Source organism: Camelus dromedarius, chromosome X, assembly GCF_036321535.1.
Source record: "Camelus dromedarius isolate mCamDro1 chromosome X, mCamDro1.pat, whole genome shotgun sequence".
Lineage (NCBI taxonomy): Eukaryota > Metazoa > Chordata > Mammalia > Artiodactyla > Camelidae > Camelus > Camelus dromedarius.
Window position 1 is genome coordinate 36,680,078 of NC_087472.1, and position 19,924 is coordinate 36,700,001.

Sequence of the window (19,924 nt, forward strand, 5' to 3'; positions counted from 1 at the left end):
AGGCAGATCAGGTCCAACCTGTTCTGCCCACGTTGGAAGGGTAAGGATGGTTTCAAAGTGATGGAAATCCCCTCAGCTGGGGGTGTTGCTCAGACATTCTGGATATAGAATTTCTAGCCAGGTTGACCAAGTCCTACTGGACATCATTATTGTTCCCCTCAAGATGCCCAACTTTCTTAGCAGGTTTCCCCCTCTTAGCCAATGAGGATACAAAGCTCTTACAGTGATCCCTACAGTAACCCCCCCCATGTCACCCCCCCCCCCCCCGTTTAATTAGTGGATCCTCATGTCTTCACCGCAGTGGTGTTAGTGGTGGGCTAGGATGTAGCTGTATGTTTGGAGAAAAAAGGACATACCAGAAGCACTAGGTATTAGTTGTGAATTTGTTTTTTTCCTTGACCCATAAGGTGTGAATTGGCAGGGTCATTTTTTTCTTTAATCAAAGAGAGAAGAAATCAGTAAAAATGAACAAAACTGGTAAACCTTCTCTTTGACATTTTAATTTCTGGTTTTAATAAAGCATTGCTTTTCAGGGTCTCAAAATGTGCAGTTAAGGACAGTGACCATTCAGTCAAACAACTGACATTTATGAAACAGCTGCTATGTGCCAGTGGTGTTAGGTATTGGAAGCACAGAAATGAATAAATGAATAAAACATCATCTCAGCTCGCAGGGAGTGCACAGTCTGATAGATAAGATAGAATGTGTAAACAGATAATTATAGGAGAGGATGACAAGAGCCAGGCAGGGTATTTTGAGAGCATGGAAGAGGGATGCCTGGCTGGGGGTGGGGAGTACGATCAAGAAAGGCTTCACAGGGCAAGTAACATTTGAGTGAATCTTGAAGAATTAATTCACCAGGTGGCTAAGTTGAAGGAACAGCATGTATAAAGGCAGAGGAGTCATAGTTAAGTAAGACTACAGGGAATTCTCAGAAGTGTTACTGTCACATTCTCAACAAACTCAGAATGAATCTCCCTGGGCTGGGATGGTGATTAATGGTGAATCCAAAAGGAGCCAGTGCTGCAGACTGATAAGGATCAGAGCACATCCTCATCTTAAGAAATGTCTAGCTCACTTGTTAATACTAGTGGGTTTTGCTTGAAGCAAATGTGATATGTGTAAGTATGGATTTACAAGGCAAATGAACTAGATGAACAGTAAGAGAACATTGCAGAATTTGTTGCTTTACCCAAGGATTCATAATCAGATCATCTTAAATAACGGTGCCCCTGTGACCTTTACAGTGAATATTTTTACCAAAAATCCACTTACACAGAATTGTTCACATAGCCAGTGGATAGAGACAGAAAGGTATACTCGCATTACATTTACTTTTTGCACACAAATTTACCAGTTTCAAAGGAAGCATCTCCCTCATGGTGGATGTCTAATAAATACTAAAAGAAAACATGAAAATGGCAGAGATAAATATTAAATCCATTGTGATTTTTTTATCATTTGAATTGTATATAAAATACAAATTAATCAGGACAGGATCTTCAGGGAGTTTTACATTTTAGGTAATTTTGGTAGTGTCACTGGTAATTAACAATAGCAGAAGATTTCTGTGCGGTATGTTAGTTCTGAAATGGGGATACGATGACTACTCCAATACTCATGCAATTAAGCCAGAATAGGGGCACATTCCGAGTCTCCTGTTTCGTTGTGCTGGTGCTGATTGCATGGGCTGATGGATGGCCCTGAAAACGAACCTAAGAGATGGATGATTTCTACTGGAAGTGCCTGGTGGGCACAAAATTCTGCTCATTAAACGAGTGTGGGCTCTGAGGGTTTGGACCAGCATCCTGAGCATCTCCTCCTTTAAATGAAGACCAAAAATAGCCCTGGGTTCTATTTGAAAGGAGTGCCAGCAGACGGAGGTGATCTTGAATCGACTTCCTCCCTGGTCTGGCCAATGCCCTGCTGCAGAGGAAAAGATAGCCTGGGGCCCTTTGGGTGCATCAAGGTCCTTTACTCATTGGCTGTCAATACCAGGGTATCAGGCAATATCTCTAAAAAACTTCCCCCACAGCTTAGGCTGGAATGGAATTTGCTCTCTTGCTGTGCTGATACTCAGATTAGTCTAGGGGCTAGGACAGTGCTTCCCAATGTGGGTTCCAAAAAAGACTCATTCCATAGGATGTTAGTAGGTGTTACACACACACACACACACACCCCACACCACACACACACACACACACACACACACACACAGAGTTCTGTGGTCAAGTTTACTCTGAGAAATTCTTGCTTAAACAGAAACAGGATTGTTTATTGCAGAACTTCTTAAAGCCTTCACTGGGCTAGTGTATATTGTGACTCTCCAGGAGCATAGCTGATACAGCATTTCCCAGGCATATTTGCCCACAGAACCTGGTGTACCAACAAGCATTTGGCTGGGCTGGTGTGAGGAAGAACACTCTTTGGGCAACGCTGGGCAAGAGCGTTTCCCGCTGAGGCTGTCGGTAGTATCTTGCTGGGTCAACTTGGATGAGTCACTTCAGCCCCCTAGGCTCTCCTTCCTGCATGTGTAGAATGAGGCTGATAATAATCATTGTTCTCACCAACTGTGATGGTGTGATGACAACTAAGATAATATCTCTGCAAGTATTTTGTGCTCCTTAGAAGAAAGGCTTTCTATAAACTCCAGGTTGTTATGAAACGGAAGTGAAGAATTGAGGCAGGTATCCTGATAGTTCAGGCCCCAGTCCTGTTTTTCTGTTGTTACTGGGCAGACGGCCTCAGTTCTCTGCTGTGCTTTGACTGCAAAGACCTATCCTTATTCAACCTTGGGTGACTCAGTTCTCTGGGCTTATTTCCTTTCACATCCTGACAATTTCAGTGTGGCCTTTAATTTCCTGGTCCAGAGGTATCATCAGTACAGCCTCAAGAAAAATCCCATCAATCTAAACACACCCTGCTGACCAGAGCACCCAGGAGGTGGGAATTAAATGTAGTTGGAAAGTTGCTTTTAACCATCAGACTCATCCTCCTGCAGAAGCAGTTCTAAAGGGTCATCTTGGAAAGCTGGCTCATCTCCAGGGTCCCCAGGGCCCCATTTGGGCCAGAGTCTGTTGGCAGTTCTTCAGCACAATTTCCGGGGTCCATTTTGCCAATAGCCAACTTTAAGGAAATTTAAAGGCAAAAGAAAAAACATTCATGTGACTATTGACCCTCCCTGGCTCCCTTGACTCTTCATTAATCCCCTCTTTTCTTTACAAGGCTGCCTTGAAAGAAGAATGGAGTTCTTGAGGATTAACAGCTAAGAATCACTGGAAACTGGTTTGGGGTAGAGACTAATGTGGAGGCATTTGAGTTAGTAGTCCACAGTGCTCTGTACTCACACCAGCCATTCTCTGCATGCCAGTGGCCAGCTTCACTTGCAGCAGGAAGGATTTAGGTTAGCCACGAGAGAAAACTGTGTGACTTTAAGATGTGATACCGGAAAGTGAGAGAGAAGTCATTCTCTGTTCTGGAGAGCTTAGTGGAAGTGCCTGTCTGAGAGGGGAGGTTCATAGCATGGTAGAGCTGCAAGTGCCTTTCGAAGTTCTTCTGGTGCAAACTTTCTGTTTGGATGAGGAAAATGAGGACCAATAAAGTGAGGCCAGCTGCCTAAGGTCACACAGCTACCACATGACAGAACAGAAGTCATCCCAAAAGCTTAAACTCAGATCTGCTGCCTCCTAGTGCTCTTTCTAGTAGACCTAGTTGTCTTCTTGCGTACTGCAGGGGAGTGTGGCTCATTCAGTGGGACTTGGAGATCCTGTGCCGGCCTGAGTTGTGTGGGCTTTCTGTGGCAGCTTTAGCAGAGGGGCAGGTTTCTAGTGGAGCCCTGAAAGGCCATGCTTCGCTGTCTCTCTCTATCTCCATTCCTCTTGAGTGTACGGGTGTGTGATTCACCAAGCCCCGCAGCCAGCTGGAAACCGGGGGACTGGGTGTTCTGCCTGGATACCCAGTGGGTGATTCAGTCACCCCAGTCCCTCCATGTTGGTCATTATTAACATCTTGTGGACTAAGGACCTCCTTGAAAGTCTGATGAAAGAAAGCTACCAATGCCCTCCTGAAAGACGGGTTCGCATCCACTAACACATGCATGTAATTTCAGGGCCATCTAGGTCTAGGGCACCTGCTTAGCTGGCTTGGCTGTTGGTGTTGCTACACAGCCTAGGGTCACTTGTAGATGCTCCCTAATTACCAAAGATTCCCAGAGCTGGAACTGTCAACCTTACCTTGGAGGGAATTGGAAATACTGGGATGAACCTTGTGCCAAATAGACTGGGCAGGGGAAGGGGGTTAGAGCGGGATTTCATTAGTGTAAAAGAATGGATTGAATCCTGGACTTGAGATAAAAACAAAAAACAAATTGAAACAAGCTAGGCATTTCCCCTTCTCGCACGCAACCTTATGAAAGAGATAAAGGGGAAAGTAGGCGTGGCAGGAAGAACGGTGGGAGATTTGGAAGGATGGGAGAGGGAGGGTGTTCTAGAAGGGGTGTCAATCATGCCACAATTGCATGAAACTTTTTGCAAAGAATGCAACAACCCTTCCATGTCTTTTCAGCATTTCTGATCCTAATTCAACTTCTAAACAGCAAAAGCTCATGGTTTGGGGATTTGAAATTGTCTTAGATGCTGGAACACCCTGTCTTGAAAGGGACATTTTTAGAGGCTGGGAGTGGGAGCTGGACACTGTGGGGGAGTGGCACAGCTTGGCTCACTTCTTGTTTAAAAAAAGCATTTTTTATGATCAAAATAATACATGCTCATGCTTGTAAAAATAGGAATATAAAGGAGAATGTTCCTCTCCACTACTGATTCTCCACCATGTTCACAATTTGGATATCTCATTTTGTGTGTGTGTGTTTTTGTGAATATTTACATATGTATTCATGTGCCTAAAATAATAATGAAAGATGTGACCAATACTCCATGTGCTGTTCTACAATATGTTCCTCGCTGAACTCTGTCTTTTCCTGCTGCTATGCGTCTAGCTATTTCATTCTTTTTAACAGTTGCATAGTATTCTGTCAATGATTGTGACCTAATTTCTTTAATCTGTGCTTTACTGATGAATTTTTACATTCTTTCACATTTTTTTTTTTACAAATTATTAAATATTGGTGCAGCATACCTCTTTTTACCCGCATCTCTCCGTACTGGTCACCACCGTTTTTGTAGTCCAAATTCACAGTAGTGACTTTGTTGGTTCCAAGAGTTTGGGTTGCACATCTTTGATTTTTAGAGAGCCTGCCAGATTGCCCTCCAGAAAGGCCACGGAGACTTACCTTCCCCCTAACAATGGCCATTTCTCCATGCTCTTTCTCGCTGATTTGCATTACATTGATCCTTTCAATCTTTGACAATGTGATAGCTGAAAAAAAAATTTTCTTTGCATTTTTTTTGAGTACTAGCTAGCTAGAGAGGTGGAATGTCTTTTCATATGTTTATCACCCATCTGCATTTCTTCTGCATCGCCATTTCCTATCCTTTGCCTATTTTTCTACTGGGTTCTTCTTTCTCATGTTGATAACTGGGATCTCTTTATATATTTTGAGTAGTAACAATTTAGCAGTTGCGTCTGTTGCAAATATAGTAAGTAGTCTATTGTTTATCTTTTGACTTTGATGTTAGTGTTTTTCATTGCACAGAAATGTTTACAGCTTTTAAAAATAATGATTGTCACTCTATTCCTTTATGAGCACTTCAACAATGCCACAATGAATGTCCCTGGACTGTATTATATGCATTTGGCTCATTATTTCCTTAAGATACATTTGTAGGACTGGGTTTGTTCAGTTAACTTTTTTCCTAGATATTGCCAAATCTCTCTCTAAAGTGTTTTTTTTTTTTAACCAATTACACCCCAACTGCAGTGTATAAACGTATACTTTACTCCTCCTCTTGATGTTTTCTGATAATTCAGGTTTTGCTTCTTAAATCAAGTGCTAGGCAGGAATTCATATTTGGCACTACAAAAGGCTTGGAGCAGAAATCCCTAACTGCACACATGAAACACATGTAATACACGTTTCACCTTCAATTATTTAAGCAAACATGTTTTTTAATTCATTTCCAACTAGAACTGTGTCGAAAGCATTTTCCAACATCAAGTCCCTCTAAATTCACTGTGAAATGAATGGCTATTTAGGGTCATTTCTGCTGGCAGCAGCCACAGCAGCAGACAATGGCAAATGAACTTTAGAGATCTACCTTGTAAAACACTTGGGAAAAAAAGCTACTGCTGCATCTTCACTGAATTCTGAAGTCAGCTAGATTGGTTCCAGAATTTTCCAGAAGCAGAGTGCTGTGTAGGAGTCGGCTTCTATCCCACTTGCCTCCCTACAAAGAGGACCAGTTTGAGGCCCTCCCATGAGAAGTTATTCTAATAGAAATAAACAGTGATGTCACCCTCTGCAAAGGGAATAGTGACAAACACGTCCAGGTGTAGCTGTTCCCCTCACTCTGCCTGGGCTTTCTTCGTTTTCTTGTATCTCCTTCCTGCCAACATCCAGATATGGTCCAAAGAATTTTGGCGTTTGCTTTAGGCCAAGGGTATGATCCAAGTATTAGAAAAGGGATATCACAGTGGTCGTTTGTGTGGCTTAAGAATTATTTTTTTGTCTGAAAAGCGAGAGCGATATTAGCCATCTTAAAATCCTTTGAGGGTGGCTGAGCACAGGGTGGGGATGGAAGAGTGGTGACGGTTGTTACCCATTTTACAGATGGAGAAGACACAGAAAGGAGAAATGCTCTGAGAGCTGGGCATTGCTGGAAAAATTTCCTGATATACACCCTCCCCAACACTTGGTAGCTAAAAATCTGGCAGATTTTCTCCTCTAGGGATGGATCTAGGTGCCTTTAAAGTGCAGTTTTCCAATTCAATATATTTAAGAATGCCCTTTGTACCTACCCATAATTCACTTTACCTACTGTGGTATTTACCCCACCCCTGGGATGCTTTTGAGTTGTCAGAAGATGGGTGGGTTATTGTCCCCAAAGGAATAATTTGGATTATTTGAACTATTGACAGTTATGATTTATGGTTTCCCATTTACCTCAAAATCTTGATATTTGGAAAATGGCTTTAGATCCTAGCTAATATTTGCTTTGTTTTTCTTTTAAAGGTTTGGACTAGAGTAAGGATAGTTCACAGGGGAACTGATGGCCAGATAATGTAATTATTAATCTTTGCTGCCTTGAAAAAAAAATGGCTTTGGTTGTTAAGGTAATGAATGTCCCATCTTAAAGCTAGGTTGTCTCTTCTTCAATGCTGAATAATTTAAAACTGAAACATTATAGCCACAAATATGGTCTCTACACATAAATCATGTGACACATTTCTCCTTATGGTTGGTCTTAAGGGGAAAGGCTGTATTTTCCTTTCTTTTTAAAACTATGCTTGGGGGTAGGATGGGGTATAGCTCAGTGGAAGAGCTCATGCTTAGCATGCAGAAGGTCCTGTGTTCAATCCCCAGTACCGCCATCAAAAAAATAAAAATGAAAAAACTATGCTTGATGCTTCTAGTAGAACTGAGGATTGCCATATTTTGTTTCCTAATGAATTATTCTGCAAAGGTAGCATTGCTTTTTAACTCTGATTACAATCAGGAGGGGACGTATTTGTCCTCATACTTAAACTAGAAAGGACAATCTTATTAGGAGGCAAAGAGGGTCGGTAAATGGCGCTGACAGTGAATTGGGAGGCAGAAGACCTGAATTCCAATTCTGGTTTTGTTATTAATTAGCTGTGTGACTTTGAACAAGGGCTTCAATGTCTCTGAGCCTCAGATTCCTCAAACATAAATGAGGACATAGTTAAGGATAGACTATCTATAGTGTAGTGCCTTCCATTTAAACAAAGCACACTTGTCTCCAGAGTCAAAGTTTGCTTTATGACAGAATCATTTATAAAATATGTTAGTGTCCCCACCTTAACCAACTGAATCTGAAACTCCAAGAGTGGACCCAGGAAATCTGTTAACCAGCTTCTTTAAATGATTCAGAGAAGGCTGTAACCCCCTCCTGCGGGAACTTTCAGGAGGCGAGATCCCCTGGGCTTTCTGGCCTGAGGGAATGAAACCATTTTCCAAAGTGGGAAGTCCACATCTCCCAGTAGCTCTTGCTTAGAAAACCTGTGAGATGAGGCTGCATTTGGGGAGGCTGGTTTTTTACCTAGTTCCCTGGGGCTGCTTTCTGCAGAGGTGAGTGGAGAGCAGAATGTTCTTATTAATAAGAGCAAGTTTAGATGAACAAACTGACCAGTTATTCAATAATAAGTGTATGTCAGGCCCTTTGGCATTGAATCTGCAGTCAAAACATTTCTGAGAAAGGACAAAGTGGTTTCCAAAACTCAGACCCTTTCTGCCCAAGCTCTCCTTTGACTCCCTTTCGAAGTTTGTATCCCTCCTTTGACTTCGTAAACTTTTGTTTCTCTTTCCTTCATTAAACTCACAGTGTGGCAGTGGGTTCTCTTGTTTCATGGCATTTCAGCACCCTAGCCTTTTAGGCCCTCATCTCCCTCTTCCACCCCACCCATCACCCCTTCCTGCATCACATCACTGACTTTATTTCCTTCAGCCATAGGCCCTCTCTCAATACTGCCCTGCCCTCTAAATACCAAAGGGAAAGGGGTCAGCATCAGTGTATATACCCCATTGCCCCATTTATTTTCTTGTGTCTCAGCCTTCAGCCCTTCACTTCATTACAGGGGAAACTGGAGCTAGAGAAATGCTCTCCGAGGCAAACTTTCAGAGACGGCCAGTCTTCCTTTTTATATATAGCCACCATGTACTGAGCCCTGCTCCAAGTGCTGCACGACCCTCTTGGCACACATTATCTCATCAAATCCCTTCAGCAACTCCATCAGGTATGTACTATTAGTGTTCTCATATCATGGAGGAGGAAACTGAGGCTCAGAGCAGCTAAGAGACGTGCACAAGTTCAGTCAGTTGGTGAGGACAATGGGTCTATCTGTCTGGTCCTGGGGCCTGAATGGTTAACCTGAATCGTCTACTATCAAGGGCTCCCCATGGTGTATATGGGGCTGCGTTGTACCAAAGGCAAATGGATGAAGCAACATATTTTCTTGGGTGTCAAGAGTCTGGGCCCTGAAGAGTCTAAGTAACTGTAAACAGCAAGAAAGAAGCAGGGAGGGGTTGGTTTTAATGGCAGAGTACTCTTGCCAGGGTTATGACATATCATTGTTAGGGTGGGCCTGGGAGACTGGTTTTGATTCTTGAGAACTGGAAACTGAGTAAACCCATAAATTTTGTCATTCAGAAGTACATTCCTGAGACCCTTGTGACTATTGTTAGTTTTATAGATCATAGGGGTGTGAAACCCACTGGCTTTTTGCTTCCTCCCACTCCCAGCTGGTGCCAAGATTATGGATGGTCAGAGGTAGGGAATCACTTCCTGGATGTTCTCAGCTGAAAGGGGGCTATAAAGGGGGAGATAGCCAGGGGGAGGGCCCAGAATAGGCTGAACAACAGTCTTGTTGGCTGAGATTCTTGGGTTTCCAGCTCACCCTAGCCCTTCTGGTCTGATTCTCATTATCAAACTTGCAGCACGAGGCAAGGAATATTTGGCATCCACCAATACAGATTCATTGAATTCAGACTGAACATGACTCAGGCTCATGAGCACAACAAATCCATGCACAGAGATTTCCAGAATATACCCATGGGACCGAGTCCATCTTCAAACCTAATGCCCCATTTGAAGGAGCCCAAGTTTGCACTTTGTAGTGTATGAATTGATTTAACCTTGCTACATGAAAACAATATTTTTTCTTTTTTCTTGGCTCTTTTCTGGAAAGATCTTACATCAGCTATAATTTCTCTAAAAGCTCTTTTGAGTTGGAGGCGCCAGAGGAAGACTTCTACCCTTTCTCTTCAGTGTCTGTCCTCTGTATTGTCATTTCCAGTCATGAGAGTCAGTAGGCATCAAGGTCTTGTACGGTCTCAGTCACTTGCTCCGTGTCTAATGCGGCATAAGTCACTTGGCCTCACGAGGCCTCAGTTCTCCCGTCTGGAATGATCTCGACTTACCCTTTTCGGTGGAGATACTAGAGCAAGCAGATCACCGAAAACAAATGGGTCAAGATATATTATCATGGTTGTCCTCAGATATTCCCTGGTAAAAGAACTGTTTTGGAGAAAAAGAGAAGGTCATATAAGGTTAAAGGACTGAGAGCTGGAATCATTTGCTTATGTTCAAATCCCTGCTCTGTCTCCCACTAACTATGTGATCTTGGAAGGTTTCTTAACTACCTAATTGCCTTCGCTCTGTAAAATGGAAAGAGTAATAATTGTACCCACTTCATAGGGTTATAGGAAGGAATCAAAGAGATAACATATGTCAAGGGTCTTCCCTATAGTCAATGCTCAATAAATGCCAGCTATTTATTTTATTATGATGAATTCATGGAGGTCTGTGCAGAGGGAGGAGTCCTGGCTCAGGCACTTGGGATTAGTCACTTTGCCTCTTTTTTAAAAAAATTATTTATTTATTTATTTATTTATTTATTTATTTATTTATTTATTTATTTATTTATTTATATTTTTTATTGAGTTATAGTCAGTTTACAACTTTGCCTCGTTAAATTTCAGTTTCTCCACCTGTGTAGAGGGAATAATAATGGTAGCTACCTCTTAAGATTTTTTGAGGAATAATCAAGCTAATTCCTGCCAAGTTCTCTGCACATTGCCTGGCACTGAGAAATGCTCAAAAAAGTATTGTTATTATCAGTCTGTTGCCAAACTTAGTTACCCTGTAGGCCCTCTGGTCCCTGGCTGCTCAGTGTCTGGGCCACTTCTGGGCCTCACTCCCACCCCAGCAGAGGTTTCTGGTGCCTGTGAGGTATCAGAAGTACCATTGTTTGGGGTCAGCAGAGGGGTAAGCATGGCCTTTCTGCATGGGGACCTCCTGAGACTGAGAGGGCTTCCTGCAAAAGCACTGCCCAATGTAACACGGGCTGCTTCTGGATGGCAGCGAATTCACAGGCCCCGAGATGGTCTACAAAGTAACCAAAATGGGGACAAAGCAGACCTTGCTTAGCAACTCTCACAGGAGCCTGGCCCCAGGCAGCACAAAGTTTTGTTAGTTGACCCTCCCATGCCTCCCCTGGCAGCCCTGCCAGGCATGTATTCCCTTCCGGCATTCCTCCAAGACAACCGGCCGCAGGGCCCGGTGTCTCCTCCCCAAGTAATACGTCAAGTAAGGCGAGCAGATGCTGCCATAGTGACAATTCCTACCTGATCGATAGAGCTGGGAATTGAACCCTGGTGACAGGGCCTGCCTTGAAGGGGGCCAGCTCCCAGGGCATCACCTGCCTCAGCCTGGTGACCAAGCAACCTGCCTTGCCCACCGCTGGCTGGGTCCCAGTCTCTGGGCCCTTCTCTATATACATTAAACCCCACCTCTGGGGCCCCACAGTGACCATTGCAGGCCTGTGCTGCCCCGTTGGATTCCTCAGGGTCTCTGCTCTAGTTCAGCCCTTATTATTTCTTCCCTGAACTGTTCAATATTACTGTCGCTGCTGCTGTTGACGCTATTAACAGTAGTAACAGCTAACACGTGTTGAGTGCTTATCGTGTGCCAGCCACTAGGCTAAGTATTTACGTGTATCATCTCATTTCAATGTCACAACAACCCTGTGAGGCAGGCACCTTTAATGTTCCCATTTGACAGAGGAATTCACATTTAGCCTTTTGAGGTAGGTGCTATTACTAACTAGTACCAGAGATACCTGTCAGCCTTGAGTAGTAAGGGTCCCCATGGGAACCTGGCCATCTATGGAATTTTCCGAAGGGGTTGCCTGACCCAAGAGGACTTTGGATGTCCTTTGACAACAAGCCCTTCTTCTCCACCCCTTCCCTTTCCCCACCAGCTGCTTGGGGACAGCAGACGTTGCTCATTCTAAATCCTGCTGGGCCCCTGGCCATGGCTGGAGCTCTGAGGGCCATGTCACCCCTAGCTACTTGCAGCTGAGGGAGATTGGTACACTCTGCCCCACTCCCCCGGGTTGTTTTGGGGCTAGCTGAGATCAGGATAGGGTAGTGGCCTGGCGGATGTTACCAAATAAAAGTCACACTTCTTAGCCTGGAGTTTTACCACATGACTATAAATGACTACCACATACATTTCCAATAGTATGTACTTAATACAGGTCCCATACTCCAGCCGCACTGGGCTACCCTCATCTCCAGAATACATTTTGCATAGAAATACCCATTTCCCTGCCTTTGTTCATGGTGTTCTCCTACTGGTTCTTCTCCAGAAATCTTTCTCAGACCGTCTCACTTCTTTATTCTTTCATCCTTTTATCCCAAAGACACATATTGAGCATCTACTATATACTAGGTTTGGTGCTAGGCATTTAGAATATGATTATTAAAAAAAACAGACATAGGCTTTGCCCTCTTGAAGCTCATAATCTAGTGGAGGAGATAGACATGAAACAAACAAACCCAGACATACATAATTACAGTTGCCTCTTGAACAATGCGAGGTTTGGGGCACCGACATCTGCATGGTTGCAAATCTGCGTATAACTTATAGTCAGCCCTCCATACATGCAGTTCCTCTGTATCTGCCGTTTCCACTCACATGTTCAACCGACAGCAGATTGTGTGGTACTGTGGTATTTACTATTGAAAAAAAATCCACGTATAAGTGGATCTGCATAGCTCAAACCTGTGTGGTTCAAGGGTCAGCTTTGTAAGTTGCAATAAGTGCTGTGAAGGAGAAGAACAGGGTGGTATGAGAGACAATAACAAGGAAGACAATTTCGATGGGAGGGGATGAAGACAGGCCTTTCTGGGGGAAGTGACATCTAAACCAAGACCTGAAAGATGAATAAATAATAACAAAGAGCATTCCTTGCTGAGGGAACAACTTTTGCAGACCTCTGAGGTGGGTGTTTGCCATATTCAACCAACTATAAGAGATAGTGAACCCGGGAGAGGGTGATTCTCAGTGTGGCTGGAGACCAGGCAGGGGCTTGCAGGCCATGGTCATGAGTTCCTTCTTTGTGCTGAGTGCAGCGAGATGTCACTGACGTGTTTAAGTGAGGGATCAAAATAATCTAATTTATGGGTTTAAGATAGTACTCTGGCTGCTACACAAAATTGGCCTGGAGAGTGGCAAGAAGGGAAAGAGGGGCAAGATAGGCAGCCAGGACAGTAATCCAGAGAGAGAGAGAGATGCTGTGGCCTGGACTAGTGGGTGGCAGTGGCCATGGAGAGAAGTGAGCAGATGCAGGATACATTTTAGAACTAGAGCCAAAAGGACTTGCTGATGGACTGGATATGGGCGCTGACGGGAGGGAGCAATCAAGGAGGACTTCCGTGTGTCTGGTGTGATGGGTGGCAGTACCAATGATGCACATGGGGATTATCCTGAAGCCGATTGAGAGTTGAGACGTCCTATGTCACATTTGGTCCACAATGCTTATGTAGCATATATCTTATACTACTTTGTTTTGATGATAGTTAACACAGGTGTATTTGTTGTCTCCCTAGGTAGGTTTTAAACTCTTCCAGGACACTGACTATGTCTTACTCATGTCTGTATTCCCAAAGCAACCAAGACATGATGTATTGAAGACAGACTGGTTGATCAATTAAGGGAAGGAACTCCTTTCTCTTTGAACTTTACTCTTCTCACTAAGGCATCGGACCTGACTCTGGAGTAAGCTTTTTTTTTTTTTAAAGATAAGACATACTCTCAAAGAGATATGTACTTTGATACACACTTTGAACTGCATTCAATCATTAATCACCTTTTGAACAATTGCTGGCATGTCAGCATGATACACAGGGCATACCTAACCTTGGTCCTCAAATACACTTCAGCAGTGCAGTAAAGGCTATGTGTTCACAGAAGCATGGCCTCATGGGAGTGTGCAGTCTAATTCAGAATGCACAAAGCAGAGGATGAAAAGTGGCCTGAGGGCCTGAGTTATTCAGGCAGATATGGACCTTCATGGCCATGGGTTTCAGCATGTGGCATCTATAAGCACATACCATGGATAGCGCACTGTGGAACCTTAGATTTAGGCAGAGAATAGACAAAATATAGTTGGTCACCCCATCTAAAGAAGATAAAACAAAAAGGAGGTGCCCTACCACAGTTTTTATGTGCTTCTTGCAGAAGTTCTACAGAGAGTTTTCTGTGCAGTTCTGAAGCAGGAGCTCAGGCATCAGCATTTTAACAAGCATCTCAGGAAATTCTGGTGCAGGTGAGCCAGAAGATGCAGTGCAGTGAGATGCAGTGAGATGTCCTGGCTTCCAAGATCATCCCTGAAACTGACAACAGGGACAGCTAGCTCTTTGGGCACAATCCAGCCCATCCCTGCTCCCTCCTTAGGCACAAGTCCAGAGTCAGTCTCAGGGGCCCCAAGAACTACACACACAGTTGTAGACAGACATGGACCCTCAGTTAAGTCACTGAAAAAGAGGTGTAACAGCCTGACCACCAGAGTGGGAAAGGCCCGGAGGCCAGAATCCATAATATTTCAGTGGCACCTGGGAACTAACTAACACTACAGGTCCATTTTAGGGAAGCCCTCAAGGATGAGTTAGTTGCAGGGGTGGCACCCTGGCCAGTACCCACAAGCTTCTGAGGTTGTTTTTCAAAGGGGAACTATGGGCCTTGCCCTGCGCTCTAATACCCAACCAGGGGATGTTGGAGATGGATGGGTGTGGATTTAGCATCTCAGTGGGATGAAGGGTACCCAGCAGTTCCCTGCCTCCAGGCTCACACTGTAAGTGACCTGATCTTGCTTGGGTCTAGGAAAAGAAAGAAAAGCTCAAGCAGCAGCCAAACTTGCTCGGCATCTACACCCAACTGTTTGCACAGCATGGAAACCACTGTCCTCCACGTGTCCAGGGGTTTAACTCTAAGAAACGCCATTATGACTGCTCCCCACTTCTCTCGCCTTCCATCTCTGGTGGTAGAGACCCAATACTGACCTGGTCATCAGTTGCAGGACACACAGCCTGTAGCAGTGAACATCTAGGGGTCCACTTCATTTCCTGTTCTCCAAGGCCACCAAGAGAAACCTGCAGGCACTAATCACGTCCCCGCCCTCCACCCCCTTGGACCTGGCTGCACCTTCTGAACGCTCCAAATCTGGAGCTGGCCCTGGGTGGTAATCAGCACCTCCCTAGTTGGTTTCATGATTTCCTTCCACTAGGAGTCTACTCAGAATTTCGAGACCTTAATGCCTCTCCATTCATGCCATCCTCTGCCACTGCTCTGAATGTGAGCTCCTTTCCCTTCTCCTGGGGCATTTCATCCCCATGCATGTTGGTGCTTTCTCTTCACCCCCCGTCATCTCTCCCAGGCTTTCATCTGTGCCATTTGAGACTCATGTTGCACATCGACAAATTCCCCTGGTCCTTCCCTCACCTACCTCAGCTCATTGCACATCGCAGCGCACATCGCAGCACTAGCTACACATCAGCATCCCCTGGGGAGCTTTTTAACAAGGACTGAGGCCTGGACTCCCTCCCCAAAGATTCTGATTCAATTGGCTGGAAGTGGGGCTTGGGCTTCTCTACTTTTTAAAGAGCCACCCCAGGTGATGCTGATGTGCAGCCAGGTTTACTAACCATTGATACCTGCTTCCTTACCTGACAGCCATCTTCTGGCAGCTGCTCATCCTGGGCTGCACACACCACAGAGCTGAGGGGTGATGTCCACGCTCTCCTATTTCCTGGTACTATTTTCAGGCCTTTTGTGTCCATCCTAAAAAAGAAAAGAAAAGAAACCAACAGGTAACAGAATTAAATAGCAACTAAATTCGTTGTCTATTGTTTTCAAAAATAGAGTTTTTAAAACTAAATTTAAATAAATTTTCCTTTGAGGCACATGCCACCCATAATGCCCACCGTTCTTTTTGTCAACTCTTTCCCTCATTCACCCACACTTTTCCTGGGGTTTTAATACCTGGTTTATTACCTTCCTCTCCAACCTGAGTCCTGCTCTTATCCTGGATGACTTGAGTGCCGCAGTGTACAACCCATCCAGCATTCTGGACTCATGACTCATTCCTCTGATGAATATTTATGGGGTGGTGCTATGTACTGGGCTCTGTTAGAGGTGTGGTGTGAGAGCTGTAGCAGTGAACAAATGGAGAAAAATCCCTGCCCACAAGAAGCTTATGATCAGGAGGGCAGGAGTGGGGGAGACAGTCAACCAATCAGTAAGCAAATAAATAATAATACATAGGGTGTCAGATGGTAATAAACAGATGGAAAAGAATTAAGTGGGGCGGATGAGGTAGGGAATGTTGGGATAGGGAGATCAATTTTATTTATGAGAGAAAGAGTTTCAATGAGGGTAGCTTTCATTGAGCAAATGATATTTGAGCAAAGACTTAGAGAGAGTGATGGAGCTAGCATGTAAATATCTTGTTGGTGAACATTACAGGCAGAGATGACAGCAAGTGCAAATGCCCTGAGGCAGGAGTGTTCCTGACTAGGAGGAGGCCAGTATGGCTGAGGCTGAGTTAGTGAGAGGAGAGTAGTAGGTGAGGTCAGGGAGGCACATGAGGCCAGGTCTTATTGGACCTTGTAGGAAACTGTACAGACTCTGGCTCTTAATCTGAATGAGATGATGCATTTGGAAGGGAGGGTTCTGGTAGAGAATGGGACAGCGTCTGACTTACTTTTGACGTTTCCTTGATTTCACTTAACTCCGCTCACCTTCACCTCTTTTCCACTTCGATCACCTGTCTCCCTTGACAACCCCTCTCTTATTCTTTTCATTGCCCTAAACTGCTTCACCTCCTAAATCTTAAACTCAAGTATTAATGTTCACAAAGTTTATACATCCAACTCCTTCGTTCTCTTCACCTTATCTAAATTATGCTTTATATAAATTTCTCATCTCTTGACTCTACTTAATTCTTCATGGATGTAAATCCTTTTGTCTTCTCTTCTTTTCCTCTTCCTCCTAAACCCCACAGTGCATCTTTCCCAGCAGTTCTCACGTATCACCTTTCTTGCCTTGTTAGTAGTTCAGCAAAGCCCACACCATAGATCATTCCAATGGATCTTGGTCCTGGCTGCACAAGAGAATTCCCTGGGATGCTTGAAGATATGCTGATGCCTGATTTCATTGACCTAGAATGAAGCCCATATGTTGGTCTTTTTAAAGCTTCCTCAGTGATTCTAGTGAACAACCAGATTAATCCAACGTCCGCCTCTTCTCTTCCTATACTTGCACACCTGGGCAGGAAACCTATCGCAGTTGTTCCCTTAGAACTACTTGGAAATCTTAACAAAGTGATCCTAGTTAGTTACATCTCACTTTCCTCTTGGTGCTTAAACCAAACTCCACCACCTTCCCCCAGCCTCCAACTCCACTCCTGTCCTTGTCTGTCTTAGAAGATGGTGTCATTTTCCATTTCATAGAGAAAATAAGAGCTTTCCAGGGCTTCAACCTCCTGTCTTGCTGCCTCAAACCTAGATGTATCTGTGTCCATTGTTTTTTCACTGCAATGTCCTTTTTTAATTGAAGTATAGTTGACTTACAATATTGTGTTAGTTTCAGGCGAACAGCATAGTGATTCAAGGTTTTTGCAGATTATATTCCATTGTAGGTTATTATAAGATATTGGCTGTAATTCCCTGTGCTATATTTACAGTAAATCCTTGTTGCTTATCTGTTGTTTGTATAGTGGTTTGTATCTGTTAATCCCATATTCCTCATCACTGCAGTATCTTTATTATTTATTTGTTTATTTTGTTATTGAAGTATAGTCAATTTACAATGTTGTGTTAATTTCTGGTGTACAGCATACTGATTATATATATATATATATTTATATATATATATATATATATATATATATATATATTCCTTTTCATATTCTTTTTCATTATAGGCTATTAGAAAATATTGAATATAGTTCCCTGTGCTATACAATAGGACCATGTTGTTTATCTATTTTATATATAGTAGTGTGCATCTGCAAATCCCGAACTCCTAATTTATCCTTCCCCACCCCCATTCCCTCGGTAACCATAAATTTGTTTTCTATGTCTGTGAGACTGTCTCTTTTGTAAATAAGCTTATTTGTGTCCTATTTTTTAGATTCCACATATAAGTGGTATCATATAGTGTTTATCTTTCTCTGTCTGACTTACTTCACTTAGAATGATGATCTCCAGGTCCATCCATGTTGCTGCAATGGCATTATTTCATTCTTTTTCACGGCCGAGTAGTATTCCATTATATATATATATATATATATATATGTATATATATATATGTGTGTGTGTGTGTGTGTATGTGTGTGTGTGTATATATATATATACACACTACAATTTCTTTATCTAGTCATATGTCAATGGACATTTAGGTTGCTTCCATGTTTTGGCTATTGTAAATAGTGCTGCTGTGAACATTGGGGTGCATGTATCTTTTCGAATTAGAATTTCCTCCGGATATATGCACAGATTCTATTGTCTCCTCTGCCTCTACCAAAACTTTCCTCTGTTTCATGGACCTTCAGCATCTTACTTACCATTGGCTCCCTTCAGAATGCCTACTGTCTCTTTTACCTTTAAAAACCTCCTCTTTAGCCCTATATCCTCCCTGTCCAGCAACTGCCCTCTGTCTCTTTTTCTCTTCACAGCCAAGCTTCTGGAACATGGAGTGTACATAGCATGTCTTCATTCCCTCTCCTTCCACTCACTTCCACAGTCCACTGGAATCTGGTTTCTGTCCTCATCACTCTCCTGAAACATCTTTTGCCATGGACACCAGTGATTCCTCAACTGACAAATCTAATGAACATTTCTCAGTCTTTGACTTACTTGGTATTTCTGAGTCATTAATTTTTACTGCCTATCTTCCTGAAAATTTGTTCTCCAGTGAATTCCATGACACTGTTCTTTCTTGATTCACCTCCTACTTGTTTGGCTGCTGCTTGAGCTTTTCTTTCTTCTCCTAGACCCAAAATATAAGTGTTCCCAGGAAGCTCTTTCTCTTTCTTTTTTCACTACTTCACATTTTTCTTGGAAATTTTATCCATCCCTGCGACTTTAGCTATCACCTATGTGTTTATAACTGCCCACCACGGAGTTCTCTCCTGAGTCTTAGATCCATCTATAAAACAGCCCATGGGCTGTCTCTGCCTAGAAATTCCACTCAATGGGTCCAAAACTGAATGTGACCTTTTATATACTTCGGCTCCACTAAATCAGAAACCTGAGTCATCCAAGATTTCTCTTTCTCCCTCACTTTCTGCAATTACCAGTTCCTCCCAAGCCTATCTCCCAAACATCTCTTATCTCTTGGCTCCTTTGCCTCTTGACTGCCCTGTCTCTGGGTTCCCATCGTCTCTCACCTGGACCATTACAGTATCTTCCTAACTGGAGTGCCTGGCTCTGTAGCAGCCTCCTTAAAGCTGTCTTCCAAACCTGAATAATCCTGCTACCCTGAAAACTTATCATGTTACTGCCCTGCTCATATGCCATCAACGACTCCCCTGGACTTGTAACAGTGATGTTCAAGTTATACTTCTTGGATCGCTGGGTGTGTTCTGGAGTGAAGGTGAGGGGCAGGGTGCTGAGTGGACTACACTCCCGGGCCAAACTCTTGAATTTAACTAGGGTAACCATGCTCTGTGTCTGTTTGTCATTCCTGGGCAATGTAAGACATTTTCCATTCGAGTGAAGCCAGAAGAAAATTGGAATGCCATTGACCTTGATCTTCGCAACAAACTTTAACAAGTTCACTGTTTATCCGGAATAGAAGAGTATTTCTTATGTCAGGAGTATGAAAGCTTCACAGAGCTTGTATCCAGGAACTCTGACCCTTCCAGATGTGTTCATTTGGTTGCCAAGGCCCAGACTGAGGGCTCTCACAGCTTGATGTGACTCTTAGTGAGGGTTCTAAGGCCCTTC

General features: G+C 43.5%; 1 protein-coding gene across 1 annotated transcript in view; it reads left to right on the forward strand.

Moving 5' to 3' along the window:
* Positions 1-19,924, forward strand: part of PAK3 (p21 (RAC1) activated kinase 3) — a 240,316-nt gene that overhangs the window by 831 nt on the left and 219,561 nt on the right. The gene's annotated exons all lie outside the window — the stretch shown is intronic.